Raw genomic sequence first — 19,054 nt, 5'->3', positions numbered from 1 at the left:
TGACTGAGCTGACAAGGGTTAACCTAAAAACAACTAACTAGAGTAGGTGACACTTGTTAGTGTGCAAGCGTTGTATTTTTACCAAGGTTCACTTTGAACAATACGTATTTTCCATCGATGTATCATGGACCAAAAGTAACAAGTTCTTCAAACAGAGGCAGGATGACAGATAACCAAGTACTGATAATTGCACAAGGCCTCTAGTACTTTACCTAGCTTGCCTCAAGAGTCATGCATGGTTTCATGTGAAACTAACCTATGAAGAAAAACAAGAAAAAAAACAAGAAAGAAAAGCATAAGCAAAAGTAAATACAAAAGCAGAGTGAGTAAGGAAACAAGCGAGCAGACAATCAAACATGAAAAGCAAGAAAGAAGACAATCATGCAAGCAAACAAATAGAGAGAGAACACTACTCCTACTCCTAAGCTAAGGGTGCATGGACTTGATGACGTGAAGTGATATTTCCAATGCACCCACTGGCACATTGGTTGACCCATGTTGGTGAAGGCTTCGTCCGCGAGAAACCCGATTGCACAAACCAGTTAAAAAGAATGATATAACAATTAAGAAAAACACACTTCATGTTTGAAAGTGTCCACAGGACATAAGTGAGTGCAAGTACATGACATGTAGTCCATGGACTGATCACAGTGTCATGTGGCACTGCGTGCAGCTGTGAAGCATTCACATACTCTTGACTGTGACATGAAAACAAATTAAAGAAATAAAGACAACTTGCATCGTGCACATGTGCCTGCAATGTAGGATTCCTCAAATGCATGAGCGATGGGATCGTGAAGTTCTAGTGGAGGAACCATGACCTGTGTGTGAGATTGATCTTTGATGCATACAAATGAGTGATGAAGAGCCTCGGTTGATTAAAAAATTTCCTGATTAGAAGTGAAACCAACATCTGGACAACGAGGGCTTGATATAACCATCAGCTCAGGCTGAAGTGCCTTAACAATGTGGGGTGTTTGACTTCATTTTCAGATATAACATCATAAATAGGTGGCTTCAAAAAATAAACTGCGATAAAATCATGATCGTGATTGAATATGGGATTAAAAGGATCACTACAGCCATTATCATAAAAATCAATGATTTCATCAGCATCCTCATGATCTAATGAATCAAACAGATGGGTAGATGAAAAGTGGACAAATCCATCCTTTGTGTTTCTAGAAAACGCAGATGAAGAATCATGTGAATTTTCATTGAATAGTTTATCCTCTCCGTTGTCAGATGATGGACTGACATCCGGTGTATCCTGTGAGTGATGAAAAATGGGTGCATCCATAGATGAAGATACACATGCAAAATCATGGATGGCAAGTTCACCAAAGACGTTAGGAAAAAACAAAGGAGGATCGAACAAAAGGAGTCATCCTTCACCGAGTGTTGATGCTCAAGCTCCCAGTCATACTCTTCATGAATGAAAACACACGTTGGTTGTGCAGCACCAACTCTGTCAGTGGCTTGATCCTTGTTCACAACAAGTGTAGAGTTTGGAATGGAAGAACAAAAGATAGTATCATCTAGAGGATCATAGGAGTACGAAGACAGAGGTTTTGGTACAAATGCATATGACAACTCGATGGACTCATAACCAAATATACACAAAAATTAAGCGAAGTGATGTTGGGAGGATGTGACAGTTTAACAAATGTGTGTGCTTAATCTCCCACATCACCCTACAGTGGTGGAACTTTTTGATGAGGGGACGACAAACAATCACTTGTGATGGTGACTGTATCCATCTGTGATTGTGTAGCTCCATCACTAAAGTATGCTGAGTAAGGCTTGGGCTCAAACTTCCTCTTGGGATGGACTGATTTGTTAAGACAATACTCAAATCTATCCCAAATATAAGGAAATTCCATCTGGATTTTCAGAGCTTGAAACTGCAAATCATGGAAGCACTGCCAAAAATCCATAGGCGATTCATGTGAAGCCTTCTGTTGTTGTAATAGTTTGTGGTCAAGATGTTCTGGATCAAAATGATAGAAAGTATCTTGAATGAGATCACATAAGTGCTCAAGTGAGTGCACGATGTCAGCTGGTAGGATACACAACCACCGAAGTGGGTATTTGCAAAGTCTGTCTGCAAGAACTAGACTGGCTTGTTCATCAAAAAATCCATTTTCCTCATCAAGCATGGCTAGGAAGTCATGTAAGAACTCAGGACAGGCCACTTCACCTTCACCATCATATGTGTATGTGGACAAGAGATCAAAAAATTCCCTTAAGATGGTAACAGGTTCGACATGCGAAAAACATCGTGGAGGGTTGATATTGGAGGACTCTGTGATAGATGTGAAAAGTTTCAAAACAGGATGAGAGGACATAGCTTGTCATCTAGCCCTCCTTCTAGCACCAGAAATGTTGACGGTGTTGGAGCTGCCAACATGTTAGGGGATATCCTCAGTAAGAATTCCCAATTAGACCTCAGACCATTTGGTGTAGGATTCCCAGCAGTGGGTCATATGGTAATTGACCATGGTTTCGCACAGAGGCAAGTAAGATGTCAATGTTGGTATCAAGGGTGTGACATATGTAGTCAAGCCAGGAAGGTGCATGAGAGGTTCTAATACACGAAGGGTGAGGTGAGTGCACCCCTTGGAAACCTGTGAAAGCATGCAGTTAAGAAGGGAACACGTGAGAAAAGATGCATCACAACATGGAAGGCAAGTAAGCTAGCAATCCAAAGTGATGGTTAAACCAACAACACGTTTCAGAAATATTCATGCATACATAAACTTAAAATAACTACACATGCATGCATAAGCAAAAAGATACATATATCAGTTAGAGTAAACAAGATAGTTGAAATACAATACGACATATGAAAGAAATGTGTTGGCTTTGTTATATTAAGAAGTGTAAGTTACAGTCATATAATACATCCATGTCCAACCACTAGTTCCAACAACAGAACATTACAGCCACAACCGCCTGCTCCTCCAAAGAGATATACTAGCTCTGCATAGTGGAGAAGCGAAGCCTCATTACAATACTATCCAAGATGGCCTGCTAGCTGTTGGAATTGCGTAATCCAAGCTAGCCTGCTGGCTGCTGGAAATGCGCAATCCAAGCTAGCCTACTGGCTGCTAGAACTGCATAATGCGCAATTTCAGCTGGAAATGGTTGCAGGCCCAATGACTACATTGCGCAATTTTTTGGGCCAGCAATCACTGTCCCTTAGAATTGCGGAATGCAAGACTAGAGGATAGTCACTGGGCAGAAATGTACATTTTTTGAGAGGAAGATAGAGCCTTCCCTCTTAGGATTGTGCAATGTTGTCTTGGTGAGGCAGAGTCTAGGCCAAGGCTACCCAGACCCACCGATGGGAAACTGAAAGAAAATTTGAATGTGAATGGATGACGATACTGAGTGTCAGTAAGAGTGAATGATCGTGCATGCAAACAGTGAATGAAAAATTCAGAAAATGGAACAACATGCATGTGGGTGAAGTGAGTCACCGAATTGATCACCATTCATACAAAACAGTTTCATGCATGCAACAACAGTGAGATGTTAACAAAAACTGAAATGGTGCTATTACAAGATAGTATTCATGTAAATGACAACAAGCATTCACAGAAATCAAGCAAACAACACTCGCACAAGCCAAAACACAAAAAGTGACAGAAATGCTACAAAAGACAAGTGAAGAGGACTTACCAATGAATAGTTGAGTTAGATGTGTCAAAGACTCCTGGATGTGTTGTGGGATGTCAGAGCTCCAAGATCGATGTGAATAAGTGAGATTTGAAGTGTCGAATAAATAAGTTTGAGGCTCATGACGCGCATGCCACAAATCTAGGAAAAAGTGACACTTGGAAGAAAGATTCTAAAACAATATTTGCATGTAACCTCCAGCTGCTAAAAATAGCTCCCTAAAATATAGGGATGTTTTTTTATGTTTCTTTTTCTATTTCGAGAAAAAGCAACCCATGCATGCAAGCAAGTTTTCTCGGTCCCTAGTGGAACTGATAAACTCAATGGCACATGCAACAACCTCCTCAGCTGAGGGGAAAATTTGTGCATTACTGCAAGGGAGTTGTGCTAACTTCCCAAAAGGATTGCACAATTTCTAGGCTGAGAAGCTGACTGCTGCCCAAAATTGCACAATTTCTGGGCTGAATAGCCCTACTGGGAGGAATTGCATAGTTTTTGCAGTGCAGCTTGACAGGCAAATTTGTCTAATTCTAGAGCCCAACATGCTGCCAGACAGAATTGCAAAATTTCTGGAGGGAAGGCTAGTTCCCCTCCAAAATTGCACAATTTCTTGGGGGAGATGTTCAACTTGTAGTTGGACTAAGTCTGGAGAAACAACATATGAAGGGGGTGCAACAAGCCATCATGCACAGGCTGGAAATCTACTAGAAAATCACTGAAGCTTGTGTACTTGACAAGGCAAGACATGCTGCTGAGGAAGGTTGGTAGGGAGGCTCCAAAATGAAGCTAAGGAAAAATTTTGGAGGTTGGTTGTAGCTGCTGCAACAACTTGGGATTAAGAAGCACTATATTCTTGTTCAAGTTGAGCTTGATGGTTCTAGTCCTTGAATCAAACTAGCTTCAACAAAAATGCATTATTTCCTTGAACTTGGAGACTTTGGGACACATGTAGCTTTTTCCAACCTTGTGTTCCAATTTTTTTTCCTCTATCTTTCTTATGGGGCCAAGATTAAGTACCATTTATACATTGCAGACGAGTGGAAACATTTTTCTTGTCTAATTAATGAGTTAGTTGTGTCTTCACAAATTGACTCCTTCCTTCCCTTAGTTGTCATAGTGTTCATTGCCTTAACATATTTTGGACATTTTGGGTATATCAATGATGCCATAGTGTAAGTCTTAGATATTAAATCCTTGAGTTATGGTAGTATTTAATAGGGTATTTCCTTTCCATATAACACCTTCATTGGGCCATGCAAGAATGATAATGGAAGCTAATAGCTTAAAACTAGTCTTAAAGAGATGTTATAGGAAGTAATTAATGTAATATAATATCAAGGAAGTGAGTTAAGTAATCACCCATAGTGCAAGGGTGGGATGTGAGACACAAATAATTCACATAACTTGATATCAAGGTGGATATGGATACGGTTCATGTAGTACAATATCAAGAACCTTTTTCCAACTTGAGTATCAAACTTCCTTAAATAGGCTTTCAATTAGCCTTCAAAGGATCAAATGTGTTGTGAAGATAAATCCCCTCTATGGAAAGAGGTGATCTCTCTAGCCTAATGAGTGGGTCTAGCAAAAAATTGAACAAACTAATGCAGACATTCCTAGCTGATGTTTAAAAATATAGAGAGAAGGAGAAACCTACCTCGCTCTGATGCTAATCATTCAATCCTTTAGTGATTCCTTCGATCTCCTAGCTTCCAGGCTCTCTCCTTTCTTGTTCTTTATGTTCGAGTACCTTCAAGAGAGATCAAAAGAAAAAACAAGATACAAGAGTATACATGGCATATATCAAACATAAACTACTTGATAGATCAAGGAGTATCAAGCTAAATGCATAAATATTTAGACATTTATGGAAAGTGAACATTAGATGTATATATTAATGAATAAAAAATGGAAGCATACAACCATTGCCTTGATGTTGGAGACCTCCTTTTGGTGTATGTCCAAGTCCAATGCAGGACTTTTCAAGCACTGCTTCTCCAAGTTATATGGGAAACATTTAAACATAATCTCAGCATAAGAATGCATCAAATCAATGACCAAACATTTGGGGATGGAGGGGATTTGATTTATAAGAAGGTAGAGGGAGTTAGTGATCCAAAAAAGAGGGAGGATGGTTAACATCTCAAGGAGAAGGCCCTTTATAGGTAGGATCAAGAGCACTAAATGGGAGAGATCGACCATATATCTACCAAACAACATCCAACTTGTTTTTTCTTTAAGCTTCTAGTATATGAAGCTTCTCCTCCATTTTGAGAAAACCTTCTAGAAGAGGTTCAACGTGGGTTTTCATATCAAAACCTATGCTGGAAGTGATAGGTCAAAGAACTATAGCCTACCATTAGCACAAGCTAGCAGTGGAGCAAAGAGCACTGGTCCTGAAATTTAGGGTTTCAGTCAACCTTCTCTAGAATTGACTTAGGGTAGTTTTTCTTCCATTCTTCAAGGATGTTTCAGTATGTGTTTCATGATGAATACACTTCATAATTGTCAACATTTTGGCACTTCGGGATGTGGAATAGGAAGTGAACAGGAGGTGTGACAAAATACTGTGTAACACCATTAGGAGACCTGAAAATCAAGCATATACATATACATATCTAACATCTCTAATATAAACATGCCTAATGATACATGAATAGGCATCTAATAATACATGAATCCATGACATGGGTGCAACCATCCGAATAGAAGGGATCATGTGCATGGATCCACGGTATGGATGCAACCATCTAAATAGAAAGGATCATATATATGGACCCATGGTATGGTCGTATCCATCTGTATAATCATGTGTACAATCATAAATAACTCACAACTCCACGCAACTTGGATTTTATCAAATGGAATCTAGGGTCTTGAGCTCTGTCCCAATCTGATCAATGTACGAATTCTAGCATGCGAATAGATGTGTCGAAGTCAAACATGATAGAAAACCACCTAATTACCGGTCAATGATGTAAACCATTAACAGGCATGAGAGAAACCACTAATAATGACAATGGCTCTCAAGGTACAATCAACGCACTCCACAAGTGTGAATAATGAAGCTGAAATTGAACACTCGTACAATCATGTGATCGAAGGCCAATGATGTAAACCTGGCATTGAATGTGAAGAACTTTTCATTGAGACATGCAAGCTACAAGGTATTGGAAAGGAGTTTCTATATCATCTTCCTGGATAATGAGTTGAAGTCGATAGGAAGCGATCCATTGAAGGAGGGCCATAATGTATCCCACATCATCGATACAAAACAAAGGATATAGTAGAGTAGGTAAGTTTGATTTAGGACTATGGAAGAAATATCAGATAGTGTATACATGGTAAAAAATACAGATAGGACTTCTTTTGAACATATCGATGACACGACTCCGGAGTTTGGTAGCATTTGACTCAACATGGGATCATAGGTCATGATGGCAAATCAGTATAATCAGATGAGAGGAAAAATGGATTTTCCAAACATAGGAAAGAAAGTGATGAAGTGAGGATATCCCAAATCCAACACGAGCAATAGATAAGTGTCATGTTCAAGAGTGACATGTTGCCTTTACGTAAATTACAAGAGATGTTTGCTTTCATTTTTCCCCCATTATTTCTAGTGAGTACCCCATTGTTTTTTATCACAAGATTGAAGGGGATAGCATATACTTTCCATATAAGTTCATCCTTCGAATGAATCCATCCTAGTAATTTTAACGAGTCCTAGGAAGGAGAAACTCGATCTTGTCATGATGAAAAGTCCTGCGTCGTTTAATTTTGAGGTGAAACTCGACATCTTGTTCAATTTTAGAGAGTTTGAAAAAGAGGCAAAATAGAAAAATCCAAAGGTCCCTTTTCATAAATCATCTCTTGAATTTGAAAATGCAGAAAATGATATAAAAGAGAACCTCTTAGCCATGTTCGACTAAGGTATTCCTTTTTCGTACAATAGTCTATCTTAGTCTGGAAAAGGGTTAAACTTATACTGAGTAGATGCCATTTCATTTACTTTAACAAGTTCAAAATAATAAGTACTCGACAATATTTTCATGTTTATTTTGTTCAATTTGTTGCTATACACACCCATTGGGCTAGAGACATCACCTCTGTCCACAGAGGACATTTATCTTCACAACAAAATGGCGGCTCCACTGGGGAATTTCCTAGCTCATGTTTAAAAATACAGAGCTAAGGAGAAACCTACCTTACTCTAATGCTAATTGCTCAATCCTTTAGTGATGGCTTCAATATCCTAGCTTCCAGGCTCACTCCTTGCTTGTTCTTTATGTCTGAGAATCTACAAGAGAGATCAAAGGGAAAAACAAGATACAAGAGCATACATGGAATATATCAAACATAATCTACTTGATAGATTGAGTATCAAGCTAAATTCATAAATATTAGACATTTATGGAAGTGAACATCAGATGTAAAGATTAATGAATCAAAAAGGGAAGCATACAATCATTTCCTTGATGTTGGAGACCTCCTTTTGGTGGATGTCCAAGTCCAAGGCAAGACTCTCCAAGCACTCCTTCTCCAAGTTAGATGGGAAGCATTTAAGCATAATCTCAGCATAGTAATGCAGGAAATCAACGACCAAACATTTGGTGATGGAGGGGATTTGATTTATAGGAAGGGAAAGGGAGTTAGGGATCCACAAAAGAGGGAGGAAGGTATAGATATCAAGGGGAAGGCCCTTAAATATAGGATCAAGAGCTCCAAATGGGAGAGATAGACCATATCTCTACCCAACAAGATTCAACTTGTTGTTTCTCAAAATTTCTAGTATACGAAGCTTCTCCTCCATTTTGAGAAAGCCTGCCATAAGAGGTTCATCATAGGTTTTCATATCAAAACTCACACTAGGCCAAAGAATTACAACTTACCATCAACATGGGCAGACAGTGGAGAAAAGAGCTAGTCTTGAAATTTAGGGTTTCATTCAACCTTCTGCAAAATTGAATCAAGGAAGTTTTTCTTCCATTCTTCATGGATTTTTCAGTATGTGTTTCATGATGGATACACTTCACAGTTGTCAACATTTTGGCACTTCGAGATGTGGAATAGGAAGTGAACAAGAGGTGTGACAAAATACAATGTAAAAAAATGGTAGATTTTCACTATGGAATGGAAGTGGAAAGGTAAGTTATGAGATTTTGTGTGGAAATATGGTTATGTGAAGGCTTCTTGTGTAGAAGAATGAATGTTTGGGAAAAATGATGTGCAATATAGTACGTGTGTAGAAGGATGGATGTGTGGAAGAAGAGTTGATAAATCATTCTACACACATGTTGAATTTTTGTAGCTATGGTCGATCTTCATAAATTTTCTTAGCCCTCCAAATTTAAAAGGAAATGACAAATATGATTTTTGTCTCAATTCGACTCCAAAAGAAATAAAATTTTAATTTCATATTGTGAAATTTTCCTCAAAAAATGTAAGGTTGGCTCCTCCAAGAAGTTCATGTCGACCTGCATTATAAACACACCACTTTGGGTTCATCCATTCAACATCTATATATATATAGATGATGATGATGATGATGATGATGGTTAATGTCCACTGAGACCAAATTGATCTATAGGACCTATAATTTTCTTAGTTTCTAATTGTCTAGCTCCTTGTCTTTCTTGGCGAGATTGGTGTTGTAGCATTCTTTTCTTTTCTCTATGGTTTTCCAACTTTCTTTATCTTTCATCTCCTTCATCTCTTCTGGTTCTTGGGACATTGATGTCTTAGCTTCACGATCTATTATGTTCATCCTTTTGAAGATAGTCGGAGAAGAAGTTTGGTCTAGGATATATGCTTTGCTATTAAATGAAGATTTATTTTGTGCGGTATTCAAATCTTCATAATTGTTGATGCTTGAGGGGTTTTTGAGTTCACTCTTTTGTTGTTGGGTGGGGCTTTCCCCCTACTTGTCTTGAGAGTTGTTTCTTTTTTGCCCGATTTCTTGTGATTCAGAGTTTTCTCGAGAGTGTTCTTCTTTGATGACAGTGTAGTGTTCTTTTTATACTCTTTCCCACCATGTAGATCTGTATATGTATATATATATAATATATATACATATACAAGAAAATAAGTAAAGATATGGGTAGACGAATTTGATCTAATTCTCTATGGCCGAAAGCCTAATACTTGAAGAAGACCATTTTTTTATGAGGTTATCACAGCAAGCTGAGTTCATCTCCATTTGGAAAGGTTTGACTTGTATTTGTTTATGGTCAAAATGACATTTTTTTTTTGATAGATCAGATTGTATCTCTTTTCGAATTGGACAAATTTTCTTTAAGAAAATGTTGGGTTTCCCCTGGTTAGGGGTTTTCTGAGGGTAATAGTTGTGTCTCTTGTGTTTTCCTGTATCTTATTGATCCTACTATCATTATTGTTTATTGTTAATATATTCTATATATAATTTCATAATGATGAATGTGATAGATAACGAATTAAATAATGGATAATTAATTGGAAGTAATTATCAGTCTATAAGATCCCTATAGAAAATCAACATGATATCAAAGTGTGGTTAAAGAGAAACCACTAAAGAGACTTGAAGAAAAGACAAGTTTTTTGTTTGAATAAGTATAAAGGAGGATTGAAGTCCTAGGTTGAATTTTTGTTGTAATTAAAAGGATGCCCTCATATGAAATCCACTTATGGTTTTAAGAATGACTGAGGCCCTTAACAAAAAAAATTAAGTTGGAAAATAATTATGTGACTATAGTGCGAGTAGGCCTAGAAGGAACCGAAAGAGGCCTCAATCCAAGTTTTATAAGGCTGAAACCTTAAATTTCTAGCCTTAGTATATGTGTTACAAGGTCTAACAACCTCAATATTAGGCCACAAAAGAGACCTAAGTCCGAAATGCCTGAGTCAATAGAAAACTCAATTAAATTATCCTCTACTTATGTTTTTTTTGAAAAATACCATTACTGACTTTAAATTCAAAGTTGTATTGCAAAATTTGGAGGGATATAAATCCTTAGACCAAGTCACATGATCAAAGGGATATTTTTTATAGAAAAAGGGTGACTAAGTTAATGGTTATTACTAATAAGTATACCCGTTGATCCAAGACAATACAATCAATAGAGAAGTTTGGAAATATTAGTGGAAGGAAATTTTTGGAAGCATACCTCAAGAGAAAAGGGAGGAATACAGGATTGAAGGAAAACATAATGTACAAATAACCCTCTCAGAGCATGCGATTTTCAAGTTACTTGATGAAAAGGAAGCAAAAGAGTATGTTTTGATGTCCAAGAGTGGTCAAAGAGGAATGAGTTTTGGCATCAAAAGTATGGGCATTTTGGACACTTGGTCATGATCAATACAGTTGCATGCAGATTTGAGAAACTGTCACCATCTATATTGACTATGACAAGAAAAGTTGCACATGACAAATTTGATGGTCTTACTTTTTCCTTAGGGTCTGTAAACCCTAGAAGACCTTAAAGGTATGTTTTGAATACATTTATTTCATGTTGTTGTTCGGGAGCTCTTGTACAATCAATCAACGGATGTAGAGGATTCACTTGATAAATTGTAGCTTCAAGAAGTAATGACATCATCACATGTTTGAATATGGATTATGGTTCAAATAAGAATTAAAGGAAAGATAAGGGCTGCCAAGATTGTTTGGATTGAAGTACGAACCTGACTTGCATCATATTGTAAGATATGTGTTCAAAAGAAGAAGTATTGCTTTGAAGTTGCAAACCTTAATGCTATATACCTTGAAATATCTTGTATGATTGAGTAAGGTTTCTTGTCAAAGATGCAAAGGATGACTTGCATTGTACTATTGTAGCTATGATAAAAGATGTTGCTGAAGCCATTTCTTGATTCTAATTGTTGTTAGAACAATATATGGCTGAGTTTTTCCTTCAAATGTTTGAGACATGATCAATGATTGTTGGAAATAATACTGAGAGGGGGGGTGAATCAGTATTATTAAGCAATTTACCAAATCTTCCTTATTTGATCTTTTGAATTATTCTTGCATATCAGTACCATAAAATAATGAGCTTGAATAAAGAAAATAGACAGTCACACCAAAGAACACAAGATGTAAGGTGGAAACCCAATGCGGGAGAAAACCACCTGCTGCAATATGTCTCTATCTTCTTTCAAGAAATTCTTTTACAATGATTTTGTACTGGTGCAGTCCTTTACCAGCACGCAGGCTGCAACCTGCAGAGAGCTACAACTCTCTCTCGTTTTCCAGTTTCTCCTGGAAGGGAGCTACAACCCCCTACTTCTTTTCATGAAGAATCAAATGATCAACAAGTATATAACAGATACAGTCCACTACAGATATCAGATCAGTAATTACAGAAATAACCCAGAACACTTTATGAACAGAAATATACAGTCAACAGATCATCTTAAGACAGGGACGCATATTTTCTTTCTGTGGCCTGCGACTGGACGCAGTCTACCCTCCGCTGTTCTGCGTGCAGACGCACTGTTCCTCTATGCTTTGCTGCGACCGGCGCACCCCGAAACACTATCGCGCCGCGTCTTTTGCTTCAGAGACGCACCCAATAACACAGTCGCACCGCGTCCTTTGCCTCAGAGACGCCCCTGAGCCTTTACTGTACTGCGTCCCGGCGCACTTGCCCTTCACTGAACCTGCGTCCCTTCAGATATAAAAGATATGAGGACTTCAGAACCAACCCAAACACTCAGATCCACAGATCTGATCATGCGCCATAGAGATCACAGTCCATTAGAAGATTCGCCCTCATAGATCTGGACTAGATCTCACCAAAAGATATTCAACCAAGATGATACTTAATCCAAATGAACTCCTTTGCTTTATATAGGCAAGCTTCTCCCCAAAACATGGAACAATACCACGAGCCGACACCATAGAAACACAAAACCGTCGGCTAGATACCACGCAAGAAACCCCCACGTGCTTTTCTCTGCCTTGAAATGTGTGCACTGGGCGGACGCACCTCCTGAACGGCTGGCCGGCGTCCCTGGACGCGGGTTTTGTATGGTATACCTGCGGGGACGCACTTGCTGAACATATTTCCTGCGTCCTTCTTGATTTATCTCCTGAATGGGTTTGCCATCAAGGACAACACCTGAATCATAATGCCAACAATCTCCCCCTTTGGACTTGATGGCAACCACATAATTTTCAGCTTCATTCTCCCCCTTTGACATCAAGAGCAAAGGGTATGCTCCCCCTATGCTCATGCATCTCCAGATCTGTAACCAGAAATCCATCATGAAGGAGATAGAGACATATTGCAGCTATTTCCAAGATCTCCTTCTCCATAATGCCAACAATGCATTATGTGCTCCCCCTGAGCCTATACCACCAATAGGAAGATGATCAACAGTAAGATGATGCATCAACAACCCCCAGCTTTTGCCTGAGGTATTTAAAAGTGTCCCTGGGCAATGGTTTGGTGAAAATATCAGCAACTTGTTCCTTAGAAGGAACATACTCCAACTTGACCTTCTGTTCAAGTACTTGTTCCCGGAGAAAATGGTACTTGATTGGTATGTGCTTGGTTTTTGAATGCATAACCGGATTCTTTGAGATGCTGATTGCACTTGTGTTGTCACATAAGATAGAGATTGGAGGTGTACAAGTGATTTGATAATCCTGCAAAGTCTGCATCATCCAAAGGAGTTGGGTGCAACAAGATGCAGCAGCAACATATTCTGCTTCAGCTGTAGACAAGGCAATTGAACTCTGTTTCTTGCTGAACCAAGAGACCAGTCTGGGACCCATAAAGAACGCACCACCACTTGTGCTTTTCCTGTCATCCACGCTTCCGGCCCAATCTGCATCTGTATAGGCATGAAGAGTAAGATCTGTATTTCTAGGATACCATAAGCCATAATTTTGAGTCCCTTGAAGATATTTGAAAATTCTCTTCATTGCTTGAAGATGAGTCTCCTTCGGATTTGCCTGAAATCTTCCAACTATTCCAACTGCATGCATGATGTCTGGTCGGGTACCTGTTAAATATAGTAAACTTCCAATCATAGATCTGTAGGTTGGTTGATGTACTGCTGCAGATTCATCATTTGCACTGAGACTGCATCCTGTGACCATGGGTGTACATACTGGTTTTGCATCTTCCATGCCATATTTCTTCAAAATCTGCTTGAGATACTTGGTTTGAGATAAAAGGATTCCTCCTTCCTTTTGTTGGATTTGCAAACCAAGAAAGTATGTCAGTTCTCCTAGCAAGGACATTTCAAATTCTTTCTGCATGACTGAGGCAAAGCTTTGACTCATAGCTTCTTCATTGCTGCCAAAAATAATGTCATCTACATACACAACAAGTATTAGCAATTTGTCATTTTCAATTTTTATATATAGATTGCTATCTGCTGAACCTTTTGAAAAACCTTGTTGATGAAGATATTTGTCCAACCGGTAGTACCAAGCCCTTGGGGCTTGTTTGAGACCATAGAGAGCCTTTTTCAATCGGCATACAAGATTTGGATCATTTCCAAGAATGAACCCATCTGGTTGTTCAATGTACACTTCTTCTTCCAAGTCTCCATTCAGAAAGGCTGATTTTACGTCCATTTGAAATACTTTGAAATTCTGAGAACTTGAGAGAGCAAGGAACATTCGGATGGCCTCAAGTCTTGCAACAGGAGCAAAAGTTTCTTCAAAGTCTATTCCTTCTTGCTGTGCATATCCTTTACAAACAAGTCTGGCTTTGTTTCTAATTACTTCTCCATTTTCATTCAATTTATTTTTGAAGACCCATTTTGTTCCGATAACATTCTTATCCTTTGGTCTAGGAACCAGCTCCCAAGTGTTGTTCTTTTCGATTTGCTCAAGTTCTTCATCCATTGCTTTCACCCAACATTCATCTTTGCATGCCTCTTTCACATTTTGTGGTTCAGTAGAGGAGAGTAATGCCAAATAACTTGAAGCTTCTGCAACTGTTCTTCTAGTTTGTATACCTGCTTCTTTCTGTCCCATGATCTGAGATTCTGGATGGTTCTTTTGAACATATCTGGATGGAGTCTTTTCTTCTATTCTTGTTCGTTCTTCTGCTTCTTCGTGAGGTTCTTCTTGAGATTCTTCTTGCGGTTCTTCTTCTTCATCATTCTGTCTTTGAGGGTGGCTTTCATCTTCTTCGATGTCTTCACGATGTATTTGCCTAGGAATGTATCCCTTCTCATCAACCACTACATCAATGCTGTCAACAATTTGCCAAGTCTTTTATTGTAGCATTTGTATGCTTTGCTATGTGGAGAGTAGCCAAGAAGAATACCTTCATCTGCTCTAGGATCAAGTTTGCCAAGCTGCTCCTCAGTATTCTTGATATAGCATTTGCTCCCAAAGATTTTGAAGTGCTTTACCGAAGGAGTTTTACCACTCCAGAGCTCATGAGGAGTTTGAGTGCTGTTCACTCGGACATTTGTCTTGTTGAGAATAATAACCGCTGCATGTGCAGCTTCACCCCAGAAGGTTGCAGGGGTTCCTGATTCATCAAGCATAGCACGAGCCATTTGTTGGATTGTTCTGTTCATTCTTTCAACAACTCCATTTTGCTGAGGAGTTCTAGCTGTAGAAAATTCTCTCCTTATCCCATGTTCATCACAGAAATCGAAAAATTCATTTGAAGTAAATTCCCCACCTCTGTCAGATCTGAGGCACTTAATTTTGTGACCTGATTCATTTTCAACCAAGGCTTTGAAGGATTTGAATTTTTCGAATGCTTCATCTTTGTGCTTCATAAGTCCTAACCAAACAAACCTGGAGAAATCGTCAATAAATAATATCAAGTATTCCTCTCCTCTAGGTGTTCTTTTTCTGAATGGTCCACATACATCTGTATGTACTAGCTCAAGAGGCATGCTGGCTGATCCTTCTTTCTCTGGAAAGTTAGTTCTGGTTTGTTTTCCAAACTGACATGATCTGCATATGGTGTTGTCAGGAATTTTGATATCTGGAAGATCGCGAACTGCCTGATATTTGCAAGCTTTCCTTATTTGTGAGAAGCTTAGATGTCCCAACCTTCGATGCCATAACCAGTGCTCTTCATCCTTGCTTAGATAGCATTGTTGTTGTCCTTCATCAAATATGTATAGATTATTTGGAGTTCTTTTTCCTTTGAGAACTGTTTTACCTGTATCAAGATCACGAACAAGGCATCCATTTGATCTGAATATAACCTCGGTTCTTTGATCACACATCTGGCTGACACTTAGTAGATTATGCTTCAATCCATCAACAAACAAAACATTTCCAGCCTTAACATCTTCTTTTAAAGGAGCAATACCTTTTCCTTTTATAGTTGCAGGAGTATCATTTCCAAAAGAGACTTTCTTTCCCTTTTCTAAATTAGAATAAGACTCAAGTTTTTCTTTATCACCTGTCATATGCTTCGAACATCCACTGTCAATGTACCATAGATTTTCTTGTCCTTCTGCATAAAATGCTATCCCACATCTTTCTGTTTGAGGTTCCTTTATTCTCCATGTTTTGGTGCCTGAGGCTTGTTCCTTTTTCTGCTCTTGTACCTTTCTTTCCGGAAACCTGCTTCTGCATTCAAAGTCTTTATGTCCAAAATTATTGCAAATAGAACATTCAACTTCATTTTCAAGAGCTGAAAAGTTGTTATAGGTCCTTTTTGTAATCCCTGTCATACTTCTTTGTTTTTGAGCTTCCCTAGTCATGATTGTTTTATACGCAACACATTGAGCTGCTTTGTGACCAAAGTTATGGCAAGAAAAGCATTGTCCATTGAAGAAGCTTCTGCGATTATTGGATCTACCAGCCAACTGATTGTAATTTCTATTTTCATCTATTCTTGAACCAAATTGAGAAGATTTTACCTGTGGCTGGTTGTGGCTTTTGTTCACCCTTAAGCTGGATTGCCCCTGATAGTTTCTGTTTGACATTTGTCCCTGCTTTACCTGATGATCTTCCTTGTGCTCTTGCTCATTTCTTCTTGCTGCATCAAGATAACTTTTTGAAGTGGATGCTTGAGAAGTTTCTCCATTATAGCCCAAACCTGTCTTATTTAGTGGAGACCGCTGCACACTGATAATCTCATCCAAAGTTTCAGATCCTTTGACAAACTTGAGATTAATAGTTTTTGTTTTCTCAATTTCTTTTCTAAGACCAACAATTTCACCTTCTAATTTTTCAAGATGTTTTTCCTTTTCATCAATTTGGAATTGTAGAGTATCAATAATCATGTTCTTTTCTTCTATGCATCTCTTGAGTCTAGTAATTTCATCATAAAGGTTATCCACATCTACAGCATCCTCATAATCATCATCTTCAAATGCCATTAACAACCTATATTTATTACCTTGTTCATCTTCATCACTGTTTGATAAGCCATCACTATCTTCATGGGTGTAGTAGCTTTTCTTATTTGCGCTTTGTTTCTTGTTCCATCTAACTGGTTCCTTTCCTTTATCCTTATAAGAGCATTTTGCAGCATAATGACCTACTCTTCCACAAGCAAAGCATTTGAAAGGTAGCTTACCTCTGAACCTTCCAGAACCTCTTTGAAGATTTCTGACAAAATTTGATTCTTCTTCCTCTTCTTCTGGATCATGGCTTGCTTCATAGTAATCTTCTTTGCCTGATGCTTTAAAAGCAGCCTCCCTTCTGTCTGATGGTCCTCCCTTTCTCATTTCATAAGCAGTTAGAATTCCATGTAGCTGAGACATAGTAAGAACACGGAGATTTTCTTTTTCTTCTATTGCAGATACTTTGGATTCAAACTTGGGGGATAATGATCTTAGAATCTTTTGAACTACTATGGACTCCTTTACTTCTTCACCCAAATTTTTCATACAATTAACAATCTCATCTACCCGAAGAAAATAATTAGCCACACTTTCATCATTATACATCTTGAGAGTCTCATATTGAATCCTGAGAGTTTGAAGTTTAGCTTGTTTTACCTGTTCATCTCCTTCATAGCTTGTGATCATTTTGTCCCATATTTCTTTTGCTGATTTGAAGTGCATTACCTTCATGAATTCTGTTTGGGATATACTTCCTAATAGAGTACTGACTGCTTTTGCATTTGTTTCATACTTCTTTTTCTCAGTTGGATCTGTAGGAGTAGCTGAAGGAAAAGCATAGCCTATTTCTACAATGTCCCAAACTTCAGTACCAAGAGATTGAAGATATGCAGTAACTCTTACCTTCCAATAATTGAAGTTTGTCCCATCAAAAACTGGTGGCCTGATTGATGCTTCTCTCTCGTAGTTGCTCATGATGAACGATCTACCTTCAAGCGATCAAGCTTTTCTGAAGGACCTGCTCTGATACCAATTGTTGGAAATAATACTGAGAGGGGGGGTGAATCAGTATTATTAAGCAATTTACCAAATCTTCCTTATTTGATCTTTTGAATTATTCTTGCATATCAGTACCATAAAATAATGAGCTTGAATAAAGAAAATAGACAGTCACACCAAAGAACACAAGATGTAAGGTGGAAACCCAATGCGGGAGAAAACCACCTGCTGCAATATGTCTCTATCTTCTTTCAAGAAATTCTTTTACAATGATTTTGTACTGGTGCAGTCCTTTACCAGCACGCAGGCTGCAACCTGCAGAGAGCTACAACTCTCTCTCGTTTTCCAGTTTCTCCTGGAAGGGAGCTACAACCCCCTACTTCTTTTCATGAAGAATCAAATGATCAACAAGTATATAACAGATACAGTCCACTACAGATATCAGATCAGTAATTACAGAAATAACCCAGAACACTTTATGAACAGAAATATACAGTCAACAGATCATCTTAAGACAGGGACGCATATTTTCTTTCTGTGGCCTGCGACTGGACGCAGTCTACCCTCCGCTGTTCTACGTGCAGACGCACTGTTCCTCTATGCTTTGCTGCGACCGGCGCACCCCGAAACACTATCGCGCCGCGTCTTTTGCTTCAGAGACGCACCCAATAACACAGTCGCACCGCGTCCTTTGCCTCAGAGACGCCCCTGAGCCTTTACTGTACTGCGTCCCGGCGCACTTGCCCTTCACTGAACCTGCGTCCCTTCAGATATAAAAGATATGAGGACTTCAGAACCAACCCAAACACTCAGATCCACAGATCTGATCATGCGCCATAGAGATCACAGTCCATTAGAAGATTCGCCCTCATAGATCTGGACTAGATCTCACCAAAAGATATTCAACCAAGATGATACTTAATCCAAATGAACTCCTTTGCTTTATATAGGCAAGCTTCTCCCCAAAACATGGAACAATACCACGAGCCGACACCATAGAAACACAAAACCGTCGGCTAGATACCACGCAAGAAACCCCCACGTGCTTTTCTCTGCCTTGAAATGTGTGCACTGGGCGGACGCACCTCCTGAACGGCTGGCCGGCGTCCCT

The sequence above is a fragment of the Pinus tabuliformis genome, chromosome 1_2 (genome assembly GCF_031772625.1).
Source record: "Pinus tabuliformis cultivar Carrire ecotype Pingquan chromosome 1_2, CPIR1, whole genome shotgun sequence".
Taxonomy (NCBI): Eukaryota; Viridiplantae; Streptophyta; class Pinopsida; order Pinales; family Pinaceae; genus Pinus; species Pinus tabuliformis.
Note: the sequence above shows the minus strand (reverse complement) of the source record.